Source organism: Capra hircus, chromosome 11, assembly GCF_001704415.2.
Source record: "Capra hircus breed San Clemente chromosome 11, ASM170441v1, whole genome shotgun sequence".
Classification (NCBI taxonomy): Eukaryota; Metazoa; Chordata; class Mammalia; order Artiodactyla; family Bovidae; genus Capra; species Capra hircus.
In genome coordinates this window covers 6,131,121-6,143,870 of record NC_030818.1, presented here as the reverse complement: position 1 = coordinate 6,143,870, position 12,750 = coordinate 6,131,121, and positions in this window count along the sequence as shown.

Sequence of the window (12,750 nt, the reverse complement as noted above, 5' to 3'; positions counted from 1 at the left end):
AGCCTCTTGATGAAAGTGAGAGAGGAGAGTGAAAAAGTTGGCTTAAAGCTCAACATTCAGGAGACCAAGATCATGGTATCCAGTCCCATCACTTCATGGCAAATAGATGGGGAAACAATGGAAACAGTGACAGGCTTTCTTTTCTTGGGCTCCAAAATCACTGCAGATGTGAACTGCAGCCATGAAATTAAAAGACGCTTCCTCCTTGGAAGAAAAGCTGTGATCAACCTAGACAGCATATTAAAAAGCAGAGACATTACTTTGCCAACGAAAGTCCGTTTAGTCAAAGCTATGGTTTTTTCAGTGGTCATGTATGGATGTGAGAGTTGGACTATAAAGCAAATTGAGCACCAAAGAACTGATGCTTTTGAACTGTGGTGTTGGAGAAGACTCTTGAGAGTCCCTTGGACTGAAAGGGAATCCAACCAGTCAATCCTAAAGGAAATGAACCCTGAATATTCATTGGAAGGACTGATGCTGAAGCTGAAGCTCCAATACTTTGGCCACCTGATTCGAAGAACTGACTCTTTGGAAAAGACCCTGATACTGTGAAAGTTTGAAGGCATGAGGAGAAGGGGACAACAGAGGATGAGATGGTTGGATGGCATCACCAACTGGATGGACATGAGTTTGAGTAAGCTCCGGGAGCTGTTGATGGACAGGGAGGCCTGGCGTGCTGAAGTCCATGGGGTCTCAAAGAGTTGGACATGACTGAGTGATTGAACTGTACTGTACTGAAGTAGTATTAATAGTTGCAGCAGATAAAAACCTGGTCAAAAAAACTTGAAAAGCTGATGAATGAAAGTATAGGGACTTTGAAAACCTCCAGCATATTCTTTTTCCCCCCTAACTTTTTATTTTGTATTGGAATACAGCTGATTAATAGACAATGTTGTGATAGTTTCAGGTGAACGTCAAAGGGACTCAGCCATACATATACAGGTATCCATTCTCCCCCATACTCCTCTCCTATCCAGCTCCAGCATTTTCTTGGGACTCTAAAGGTACATGCCTGCACAGAACTGAAAAGGCCCTGATCTCTCACCTATAATAACCTTGAGGCTTTGCACAACTCAGAAAGGAAAATTAAGGCAGAATTGTAAACGGTCTTCTGGAACACTGAAAAAAAAACATGCCCCGTTGTGTACACAGAGCCCTTAAACAAAGGCTAGGAGATGTCATGTTCAAGGCACTTAAGAAAATCTCAGACCATTCATTAACTAATATTCAGAAAATATAGCCCAAGGATTCTGTATTTAGGAAAACTGTACTTCAAAAAAAAATGTAGAAGCAATTAAGACATTGCAAGATAAACAAACAAAAAATTAGGAGAATGCATCTGTCAGCAAACCTGCCCTACAAGAAATTTAAAGAGGGTCCGTTAGATTGAAATGAAAGAATACTTTTAAAGTTCTCAATAAGTTTAAGATAATTGAAATTATGAGAAGTGTGTCCCCAAAACACAGTGGAATTAAATTAGAAGTTGTAACAGAAATAAATTTGGGAAATTCCCAAATATGTGGAAACTAGGCAACTCACTTCTAAATAACCTATGGGTCAAAAATTTTAAAAAAAGGAAAAATTAGAAAATAATTTGAAATGAATGAAAATAAAAATAAAACATACCAAAACATACCAAACAGGATGTAGGTAGAGCTGTGCCTAGAGCAAAATTTATATCAGTAAATACCTTCATTAAAAAAGAATAATCTTAAATCAATAACCTAAACTTTAACTCAGAAGAGATGAGCAAACTAAACCCAAAGCAAGCAGAAAGTCGTATGTAATGGAGCTTAAAACAGAAATAAATGAGAGAGAGAAAAGGGAAAATGATAGGGAAAATCAATGCAAATAGGCTGTTTGAAAAGACAGGAAAAACTGACAAACATTCAATTAGACTGACCAGAGAAAATGAACTCAAATTACTAAATCAGGAACAAGAGGTGACATTATCTCTAACCTTTCAGAAATAAAAAGAGTTCTAAGAGAATATTATGAACAATCGTTCGTCAACGTAGATAACTAGATGAAACAGAAAAATCCTCAGAAAGACAAATATAACAGTTATCTACAAAATGCTGCTATATTTATTTGCCTATCCATAAGCACATATGTTCAAAGACTAACTGAACAGTTAAGGAAGGGGATAAACCATTTTGAATGTTGGTAAAAGAGCCTGTCATATGCCTCCTTTTTTCTGATTTTTTTCTTGCCTTGCTTGGTACTCATTGCTTTGCTCTGGCTTTCTCTAGTTGTGGTGCACAGGCTTCTCCTTGCACGGCTTCTCCTGCGGCAGAGCACAGGCTCTAGGCTCTCAGCCTCCAGTGGTTGCAGCACGCAGCCTCAGCAGCTGTGGTGCACAGGCCTAGGTGCTCCAAAGCACGTGGAATTTTCCCAGACCAGGAATCGGACCTGTGTCCCCTGCATTGCCAGGCTGATTCTTATCCACTAAGCCACCAGGGCAGTCCCTAGGTGCCGTCCCCTATTTCATTTTGTTCTTAGGTTCCCCTCTAAAGGTACAAGTATCAGTCATTCAGTTGTGTCTGACTCTTTGCAACCCCACAGACTGTAACCTGCCAGGCTCCTCTGTCCATGGAATTTTCCAGGCAAGCATACTGGAGTGGCTTGTCATTCCCTTCTCCAAAGGATCTTCCCGGCCCAGGGACTGAAACTGGGTCTCCTGCATTGCAGGCAGATTCTTTACCATCTGTGCCACCAGGGAAGCCTCTAAAGGTACAAATCTAAATAGGATTAATGAAGGACAGTTGAAGAACCTTGCCTCTTCTTTTAAATGTCCTCAGAAAAGCCCCTCGTTATATAAATGAATTAATGTGCTACTTGCTTCCAGAACAGCAGTGCAACACACAAGCTTGAGAAAATGGAAGACTTTTTACCAGGATGAACTATGACATTGCGTAACAGACTCTGCTAACACAAGGTATAATCATTGGATGACCTCATATTAGGAATGCACTTAAGAACGTACAAATTGCAGGCTGCACCAGCAGCAAAGCCTTATACACACCCCTGTTTGTGGACATTTAGCAACCGTTTACAAATCTATGTATTTATGAAGTTTGTAGGATGTCACAGACGCTTGTTTCAGTAGGATAGAGAAAGGTTTATAGGTGTTCTGGTAAATATCCAACCTCACAATTTCTCACCATCTGGTAACCTATCTGTTTCACATACTGGTGCTAAATTTTCAGATGGTTGTAAGGCAAAGTTTCCATTGATCCATTTAGAAACATTTATTAGAGGATCATGGGCTGCCCAGGTGGCTCAACGGTAAAGAATCCTCCTGCCAATGAAGAAGACACAAGAGATATGGGTTTGATCCCTGGGTTGGGAAGATCCCCTGGAGGAGGAAATGGCAACCCACTCCAGTATTCTTGCCTGGAGAATCCCCATGGACAGAGGAGCCTGGCGTACTACAGTCCATGGGGTTGCACGAGGTGGACGTGACTGCAGTGACTTACACACGCACAAGCCTAGAGAGATCTCTTCTCTCTAGAAGCCACCAGAGGTTTCCAGATTGAATAAAGCAAGTGGAAGTTCACCCTGGGGTGTGCACCTCCGGGCTCTGTACCACCCACCTGGGGTTAGCCAGGCTGAGCTGTGGCTGCACGCCCCAGGGAGCCCAGCAAAGCCCTGTCCTGTCCCACCATGTGTGTGTTCTGTGCTCTCTTGACGTGCTCCTAACACCCCAAACCAAACCCGGAAGGCTTTGCAGACCTGGAGACCTAGGCTTCACTTGAGCTTCTAAGATTTGTTTTTCCACCAATGAAGTCAGACACGTGCATTAAAGAGAAGTTCTAAAATAGAGGAGTTTTTTTTACAATTTTTGTTTGTTTGTTATTTGCTGAGTCATGTCCAAGCCTTTGCAACTCCCATAGACTGTAGGCCACCAGATTCTTCTGTCCTTGGGATTCTCCAGGCAAGAATACTGGAGTGGGTGGCCATTTGTTCTTCCAGAGGATCTTCCCAACCCGGGGGTGGAACCCCGGTCTCCTGCACTGCAGGCAGATTCTTTACCCTCTGAGCCACCAGGGAAACCCATAAAAATTCAAAAATCCATAGTGAAATAAAACTAAATCCAGAAAATTTACTCAGAGAAGGCCTTCCCTGACAATCCAGTGATTAAGACTCCAAGCTTTCAGTGCAGGGAGCATGGGTTTGATTTCTGGTTGGGGGCCTAAGGTCCTGCATACCAACAGCATGGCCAAAAAAAAAAGAAAATTTACTCAGAGTAGTACCAACCATGAAAACAACTACTATTAACAACTACATGATTTCCATTAAGGTCCTTTCCCAGACATACTCAGGTTGGGTCAAGGTGAATGTGTGTCTTGGAGAATTTTAGTAAGTTTGATTTATTCATTCATTCACTCATCATTGTGAGTACACAAATCTAAAAGTCACAGCCCCTACCATCAGGAAGGTCCCTTGTCTAAGAAAGGGGGTTTTAAGCTTCTTTAGAAACTTTTTTTAATCTCAATGGAATTCTAATGTGCATATAGTCCACATAGAAATCAGATAAGTGATGCTTTCATCATGGAACCTAAATTTATAATTTCAAATTGGTAATATCTGTTCTGAAATACCTGTGGCTTCCCAGGTGGCACTACAGGTAAAGAGCCCTCCTGACAATGCAGGAGACACAGGACTTGCAGGTTTGATCCCTGGATGGGCAAGATGTCCTGGAGAAAGGCATGGCAACCCACTGCAGTATTCTTGCCTGGAGAATCCCATGGAGAGAGAAGCCTGGTGGGCTACAGTCCATAGGGTCGCACAGAGTCCAACACAGCTGAAGCGACTTAGCAGGCAAGCACGTTGTGTTCTCCTATCTGTGACCACATTATCTCACACCCCTCCCCCACACAAGCAGGTCCAGGGCTTGGCTTTTCGTGGCCTTGGGAAGTTTGCAGAGCAGACAACAGAAGCTGTCCTAAAGCTCTTCCATCTTTTGAAGGGGTCCTCGCCAGTGTTACAGAAAGAGTGGTCCTCTGAGGAGCTGTGGGCTTGTTATAAATGTGAGCCCAGGGGTCCCATCAGGTCCCTGGAATCAGAATCTTTGTGGGTGAGGCCCAGGGAAATCTTGTAAGGACTTCCTCAGGTGATGAGCACACATATCAGGGTGAGGGAGCCACTGTGTTCGAGGAAAGGTAACAAAGTGGAGGAAGGAGAAAAGAAAGGAGCCAGGCTCCAGGGCGGGCCCCAGGAAGATGCTGAGACCTCAGGTGAGGTGGCCTGGCGTTCCCAGCCCAGCCAAGCCTCCTCCTGCCCCCCACGATAGGCAGGGAAGCAGGGTGTGAATGAACTTCAAGGAACCACCAGAGGCCTTGGCAGAGAAGGTCAGTGTGTCCACAATCAGAGCCCTGCCTGGTCCTCCAGCCCTGTATTCTGGACCCCTTTGGAGCCCATGGCATTCTGCAGGGCCGTGTGGTGAAACACCCACCCAGGGACAGAGCCCGCAGCTTGATTGACTGATGGCTATGACTCGCTTTGAGAAATTGCACTTGGGTTCCTGGAGCCAGAGCTCCTGCCTTGAGTCCAACCTGTAGGAGCAGATTCAGGGTTAGGAGAGGGCGTGGAGAAAGCGAGGATGGAGGAAGGGGCAAGGCCGCCTGCGATCCTGCTCGTTAACTGGTCCCTCTGTTGTTGCTGTTCAGTTGCCAAGTCGTGTGACTGCAGCGCACCAGTGCTGGACTGTCCGTCACTATCTCAAGACGCTTGCTCACACTCATGTCCATTGAGTCGGCGATGCCATCCAACCATCTCATTCTCGGTCACTCGCTTCTCTTTCTGCCCTCAGTCTTTCCCAGGATCAGCGTCTTTTCTGATGAGTCTTCATGTCAGGTGGCCAAAGTATTGGAGCTTCAGCTTCAGCAATAGTCCTTCCAGGAAATATTCAGGATAGGTCCCTCTGACCTGGCTCAAAATTTCGTGACCACAGTACTGCCTCAGGGCTTCCCACTAACAAGACGGAATCCCCAAAATAGGAGTCACAGACTCAAAGACTTTCATGGTTAACCAAGGAACAGGTGTGGTGAGGTTCAAAATGTTAACTTATATTACAACTTGGGAGTGCAAAGAAAATGCATGCTTAAGTTGCTCATCCTGAACCTGAAGTCTTGAGATGAGCTTTTTTTTTTTTCCAGTCCCTTCAGTTATATGGAAGTTTATCTGCAGGATAAATACTTAGACATGAAAATGCTGGGTAGGTACATTTATAATTATTTTTTTTTAAACTTTTGACCCCTTCATCCATTTTTTTCCACCCCTGACTGCCACCTCTCTCCCACCCCTGCAATCACAATCTATCTGTACCTATGAGCTTGGTTTTGTTTCTTTTTAGGTTCCACACATAGGAGAGGTCACACAAGGTAAGCTCTTTTCTCTGTCTGCTTTATCTCACTTAGCATAATGAGACAAGGTCCATGTTGCTGCAAATGGAAAGATTTTGTTTTTCATGACTAAATAATATTCCATTGTGTGTATATACCACAGCTTTGAGTTCTCCATCCATCAACGGACATTTAGGTTGGCTACTGTGGATAGTGCTGCGAGGAACATGGGAGTGCTATATGTTTTCAAATTAGGGTGTTTGTTTTCTTTAGATAAATTTCCAGAAGTGAAATTGTGGATCATATGGTAGTTCTATTTTTAATTTTTTGAGGAACCGCCATACAAATGTCCATAGTAGCTACACCAATCTCTATACCTTCCAATAGCACACAGAGTTCCCTTTTCTCCACATCCTCTCCAAAACTTCACTGTTGCTTTTTTGGTAATAGCCATCCTAGCAGGTTTGAGGTGACATCTCATTGCGGGTTGATTGTATTTCCCTGATGATTAGTGATGCTGACCACGTTTTTCATGTACGTGTTGACCGCCCATAAGTCTTCTTTGGAAAAATGTCTGTTCAGAACTTCTGAAATTTTTCATAATCGGATTTTTTCTTTTTAATGCTTTTTTGTTTATTTTTGGCTGAGCTGGGTCTTCGCTGCTGCGAAGCTTTCTCTAGATGCCAGGAGCAGGGTTTCCTCTTCGTTGCCATGCTCAGGCTTCTCACTGTAGTGGCTTCTCTTGTTGGGGAGCACAGGCTCGGGAGCACGGGCTCAGTAGCTGTGGGGCAGGGGCTTAGTCGCTCCAGCACATGTGGAATCTTCCCGGATCAGGGATCGAAGCCGTGTCCCCTGCATAGGCAGGCATATTCTTGACCACTGGCCCACCAGAGAAGTCCTGTTTTTGTGTTTTGTTTTTCCTATTGAGTTATATGAGTTCTTCATTGGTTTAGATATTAACCTTTTAACAGATATATGATTCACAAATATTTCTCCCGTTTCATAGGTTACCTTTTAGTTTGTGGGTGGTTTCCCTTGCTGTGTGAAAGTTTTTTAGTTTGGTGTAAACCTACTGTTTATGTTAGCTTTTGTTGCTTTTATTTTTGGTATCAGATTTTTTAAAAAGTCACCAAGACCTATGTAAAGGAGCTTACTACTTATGTATTCTTCTGGGATTTTTATGGTTTCAGGTCTTACATTATGTAAGTGTTTATCTTGAATTCATTTTTGTGTATGGTATAAGGCAGTGGTCCAGTTTTACTCTTTAGCAGTGTGACTGTCCAGTTTTCCCAACACCATTTTTTGAAGAGACTGTTCTTTCTCCATTGTATATTCTTGCCTTCTTTGTTGTAGATTAATTGACCATAAATGTGTGGGTTTATTTCTGGGCTTTCTATTCTATTCTATTGATCTACATGTTTTTTGCCAATACCATACCATTAGTGTATGTTTGTGATATAGCCTGAAGTTGGAAAGCATGATACTTCCAACTTTGTTCTTCTTTCTCAAGATTGCTTTGGCAATCTTGTCTTCTGTGGTTCCATACAAATTTTAGAATTATTCATTGTAGTTCTGTGAAAATTGTCATTAGTGTTTTAATAGAGATTGCATTGACTCTGTAGACTGCTTTGGACAGTACGGATATTTTAGCAATATTAATTCTTCCAGTCCTTGAGCTCCCAGTGGCTCAGCAGTAAACAATCTGCTGCCAATGCAGGAGACATGGGTTTGATCCCTGGGTCTGGAAGATCCTCTGGAGAAGGAAATGGCCCAGCTCCAGTATTCTTGCCTGGGAAATCCCATAGGCTACAGTCCATAGGATTGCAAAGAGACAGACACAACTTAGCAACTGAACAACAAACGACAATCCTTGAGCATGGGATATGGTTCTTTTTCGCGTGTCTTTTTCAATTTCTTTCCTTAATGTCTTGTACTTTTCAGTGTGTAAGTCTTTTACCTTCTTGGTTAAATTTATTTCTGGGTATTTTATTCCTTTTGATGCAGTTGTAAATTGAATTGTTTTCTTATTTCTCTGAAATTTCATTATCAATGCATAGAAATGCACTAATTTTTGTGCTTTGATTTTGCATCCCACAACAGTATTGGATTCGTTTATTAGTTCTAATAGCTTTTTATGGAGTCTTTAGTGTTTTCTATAAAAAAGGAAATATTACAAAAGATACCACAAAAATACAAAGGATAATAAGAGACTACTGTGAACGTTTATATACCAACAAATTGGAAAACCTAGATGAAATGGATGCATTCCTAAAAACAAGACCGAATCATGAAGAAATCAAAAATCTGAATAAACTGATTACTACTAAGGAGATTGAAAACTCTCCCAACAAACAAAAGTCCAGGGTCAGAAGCTTTCACCAGTGAAACCGGTGAATTAATTCTATCCAAGAAGAATTAATACCAATCATTCTCAAACTCTTCCAAAAAAACAGAAGAGGAGGGAACTCTTTCAACCTCATTTTACAAGGCCAGAATCACCCTGATATCAAAACCCCACAAGGACTCCACAAGAAAAGAAAATTAAAGGCCAATATCCCTGAGGAACATAGATGCAAAACTCCTCAACAAATATTTGCAAACAAAGTTCAACAATGCATTAACGGAGCATACACAATGATCAAGTGGTGCTTTTTCTGGGGATGCAAGGCTGGTTTAATATCCACAAAGCAGTCAGTATGATATACCACACTAACAAAACGAAGGGTAAAAATCATATAATCATCTAAATAGATGCAGAAGAAGCTTTTGGTAAAATTTAACATTTATGTCAACAAAACAGGCATAGGGGGAACATACCTCAATGTATTAAAGGCCATATATGATAAGCCCTTCCCTAGTGGCTCAGTTGGTAAAGAATCTGCCTGCAATGCAGGAGACCCGGGTTTGATCCCCGGGTTGGGAAGATCCCCTGGAGAAGGAAATGGCAACACACTCCAGTACTGTTGCCTGGAGAATTCCATGGACAGAGGAGTGGGGCAGGCTGCAGTCCATGGGATTGCAGAGTCAGACACAACTGTGAGACTAACTTTTTCTTTCACGCTAAGCCCTAGCTAACACCATATTCAAAGGTGAAAAGCTGCAAGCTTTACTTCTAAAATCAGGAACAAGACAAAAAAGAACAACAAAAAAATAAAATCAGGAACAAGACAAGGATGCCCACTCTGGCCAGTTTTACTTGACACAGTATTTAGAAGTCCTAGCTTGAGCAGTTAGACAAGCAATTAGGTGGACTAATAAAACAATTTAAAAGAACAAAGAAGTGAAGAATTCTTTGAGGTTGTAAAATTGTATTAATAAACTGAGATTCCTCCCCACTACATATATTATAAAGTCAAAAAATGAGATAAAGAACCATTTCAATGAATACAAAATTCTTTAAAGGGGTAATGAATGATACTTTCTGTCTTTTATCAACCTCACCCTTTAAGGTGTTTTTTATTAGGGATTTTTTTACAAACTATGAAGAAGAATGAAATTAAAAGAGCTGAGAGTTGGTGATGGCCAGGGAGACCTGGTGTGCTGCAGTCCATGGGGTCACAAAGGGACTTGACTGAGTGACTAAACTGAATTGAGGCAGAGTTTGGGGCTTCCCTGGTGGCTCAGACAGTAAAGAATCTGCCTGCAGTGCAGCAGACCCAGGTCTGTCCTGATTGATACTATTCTGAAAAAGTTAAAACATCTGAAGATGTGAAAAAAAAAATCTTTATTCAGATACAGCCTCCCCCCCACAAAAAAGGCTATCTTGGTAACACAACCAAAGTCTCAGGTATGAATAAAATTGGTTGGTAGATTACGCATTTAAATAAGTGTCTCTTAATTACAACTTTGAATTGGAATTCCATTAAGAATAATATTATATTGGGACTTCTCTGGTGGTCCAGCAGTTAAGACTCCATTCTTCTGACACACAGGGTACAAGTTCAATCCCTGGTCAGGGTACTAAGATCCCATATGCCACGGGGCATGGCCAAAAATTTTTTAAAACAAAAGAATATTATAGCTAACATGGGGGCGGATCTCATAAAGGAAGTCCTCTAGAATAACACTGCAGTGTATAATTTCTCAAGGGGCAAAGTCAAAATGTAGGTACCAGAGGGACTTCCCTGGTGATGCAGTGAAAGTGCCTATTAGCTTGCAAACTTCTCTGAGCAATAAGCCTGTAAGTAATCATAAGAGTTTTAACTCAAATAGTACAAAAGAGCTACTTTGCTTATTTAACAAACATGGATTACACATATGATCTTGTACGCTGGTGAAAACAGCAAAGACACACCCCCCTGGTCCTCAGGAAACTCACAGTATTATTAAGAAGACAAAACACTATGTTTGAAAAGCAGTACTGCTGGTTACTACTTTGCCAACAAAGGTTCGTCTAGTCAAGGCTATGGATTTTCCAGTGGTCATGTATGGATGTGAGAGTTGGACTGTAAAGAAAGCTGAGCGCCGAAGATTTGATGCTTTTGAAATGTGGTGTTGGAGAAGACTCCTGAGAGTCCCTTGGACTGCCAGGAGATCCAACCAGTCCATTCTAAAGGAGATCAGCCCTGGGATTTCTTTGGAAGGAATGATGCTAAAACTGAAACTCCAATACTTTGGCCACCTGATGCGAAGAGTTGACTCACTGGAAAAGACCCTGATGCTGGGAGGGGTTGGGGGCAGGAGGAGAAGGGGATGACAGAGGATGAGATGGTTGGATGGCATCACCGACTCGATGGACGTGAGTTTGAGTGAACTCCGGGAGTTGGTGCTGGACAGGGAGGCCTGGCGTGCTGCAATTCATGGGGTCGCAAAGAGTCAGACACGACTGAGCGACTGAACTGAACTGAACTGCTGGTTACTATAACACTGATGCAAAAGCAAAACGTACACTAGTAACATGGAACTTTGGAGCACTCAATTTGGCTTTTAGGAACCAGGAAAGGTTTCACAGAAGAAATAGCTTTTGAGAAGTTCCCTGGTGGTCCAGTGGCTAAGACGCCGTGCTCCCAATGCAGGGACCTGGGTTCTGATCCCTGATCAGAGAATTAAACTTTGAAGATGAAGTTGGTGTTTTCCAGGACAAGGGCCAGGAGCAGGAGGACTTCAGGAAGAAGGAAATGAAGTGGCAAGACATAGCATGCAACAATAAACACCTTTTCTGGGAATTACGAGTATTTTTTTGCTTGTAGAGCTTATGGTGGGGGTCCTACACTGCCAAGACCACCATACCTTATCTCCTTTATTTTAGGCTTGGAACAAGGGGAAGGCCTCAAGTCTTTTGTTTTTTAATATTTATTTTTATTTATTTATTCATTTGGCTGCTCCTGGTCTTACTTATGGCATGCAAAATCTAATTCCCATACCAAGAATTGAACCTGGGCCCCCTGCATTTCGAGCGCAAAGTCATAGCCCCTGGATCACCAAGGAAGTCCCTTTTCAGGCTTTTAAAGCTGGTTTCCTAGTGGTTAAGGGAAAGGAGATCCAACTTCAAGGAAAACGTGTTGTGGGCTGAATTTTGGAGCAGAGTTTTAAAATGCAGTCCTACAAAGCCTTTCAACAAAGAGGACACAGAAGAGTATATCAAGCCCAACAAAACGCTTTGTGTGACAGCAACCTACTTCCTGCATTTATAGATTCTTGTGCAGAGAAGGAAGATGAGTCAGAAATCAGTGTTCTAAACTTTTCCTGTAACAGTAAGGCTTCCTTTCCAGGGCAATTTCATATGGACCATCACCCAGTTTTTATTTCCAAACAGTAATTTTCTCTTTTTATTTACTGCTGTACCATTTAAGTGCTCATCTAAACAAGTAGTTTGATGCACTAACTTCAAAACTACAGACAATACATGAAATACCGAAATCAATTAGCCTTAGAAAATCGGCAACAAAAGTGATCTGGAAGATTTGTGCAGCTTTGGAGTTTTTAAGCTGTTTTCCAGTGTTTTAGACAAGCAAGGCCTTACACAGTAAATTCTTCATAAACATCCGCTCAGTGATTTTACACAATCACGCTCCCACGCTTCTTGGCCGGCTCGCGAAGTTCCCTGTTTCTCGGGGCGGGTGCGGGTGGGGTGGGGGTCACTTCCCCAGGTTTCTGGGCACTGGAGCTCCTGTTGCATAAGCTCGGCCCCTGGCCACTGGGGCCCGACGAGGCGCAAGCCGTGGCGTGATATGCCCACACCCGCTCCTCGAGATCCGCTGGGCGGTAGGTAAAGCGAGATGCTCTAGGAGACTCGTGGATCCTGGGCCCACGATTCTGGCGCCAAGCTCTGCGCAGGGCGGGTGCCAGAGCAAGCCACGCCCCCACAACAACAACACGCCCCCTGCCGCCGCTCCGTCAGGTGCGCGTGCGTCGCCGCCCCGCTCGCCAGCCCCGCCCCCTGCCGCCGCTCCTCCAGGTGCGC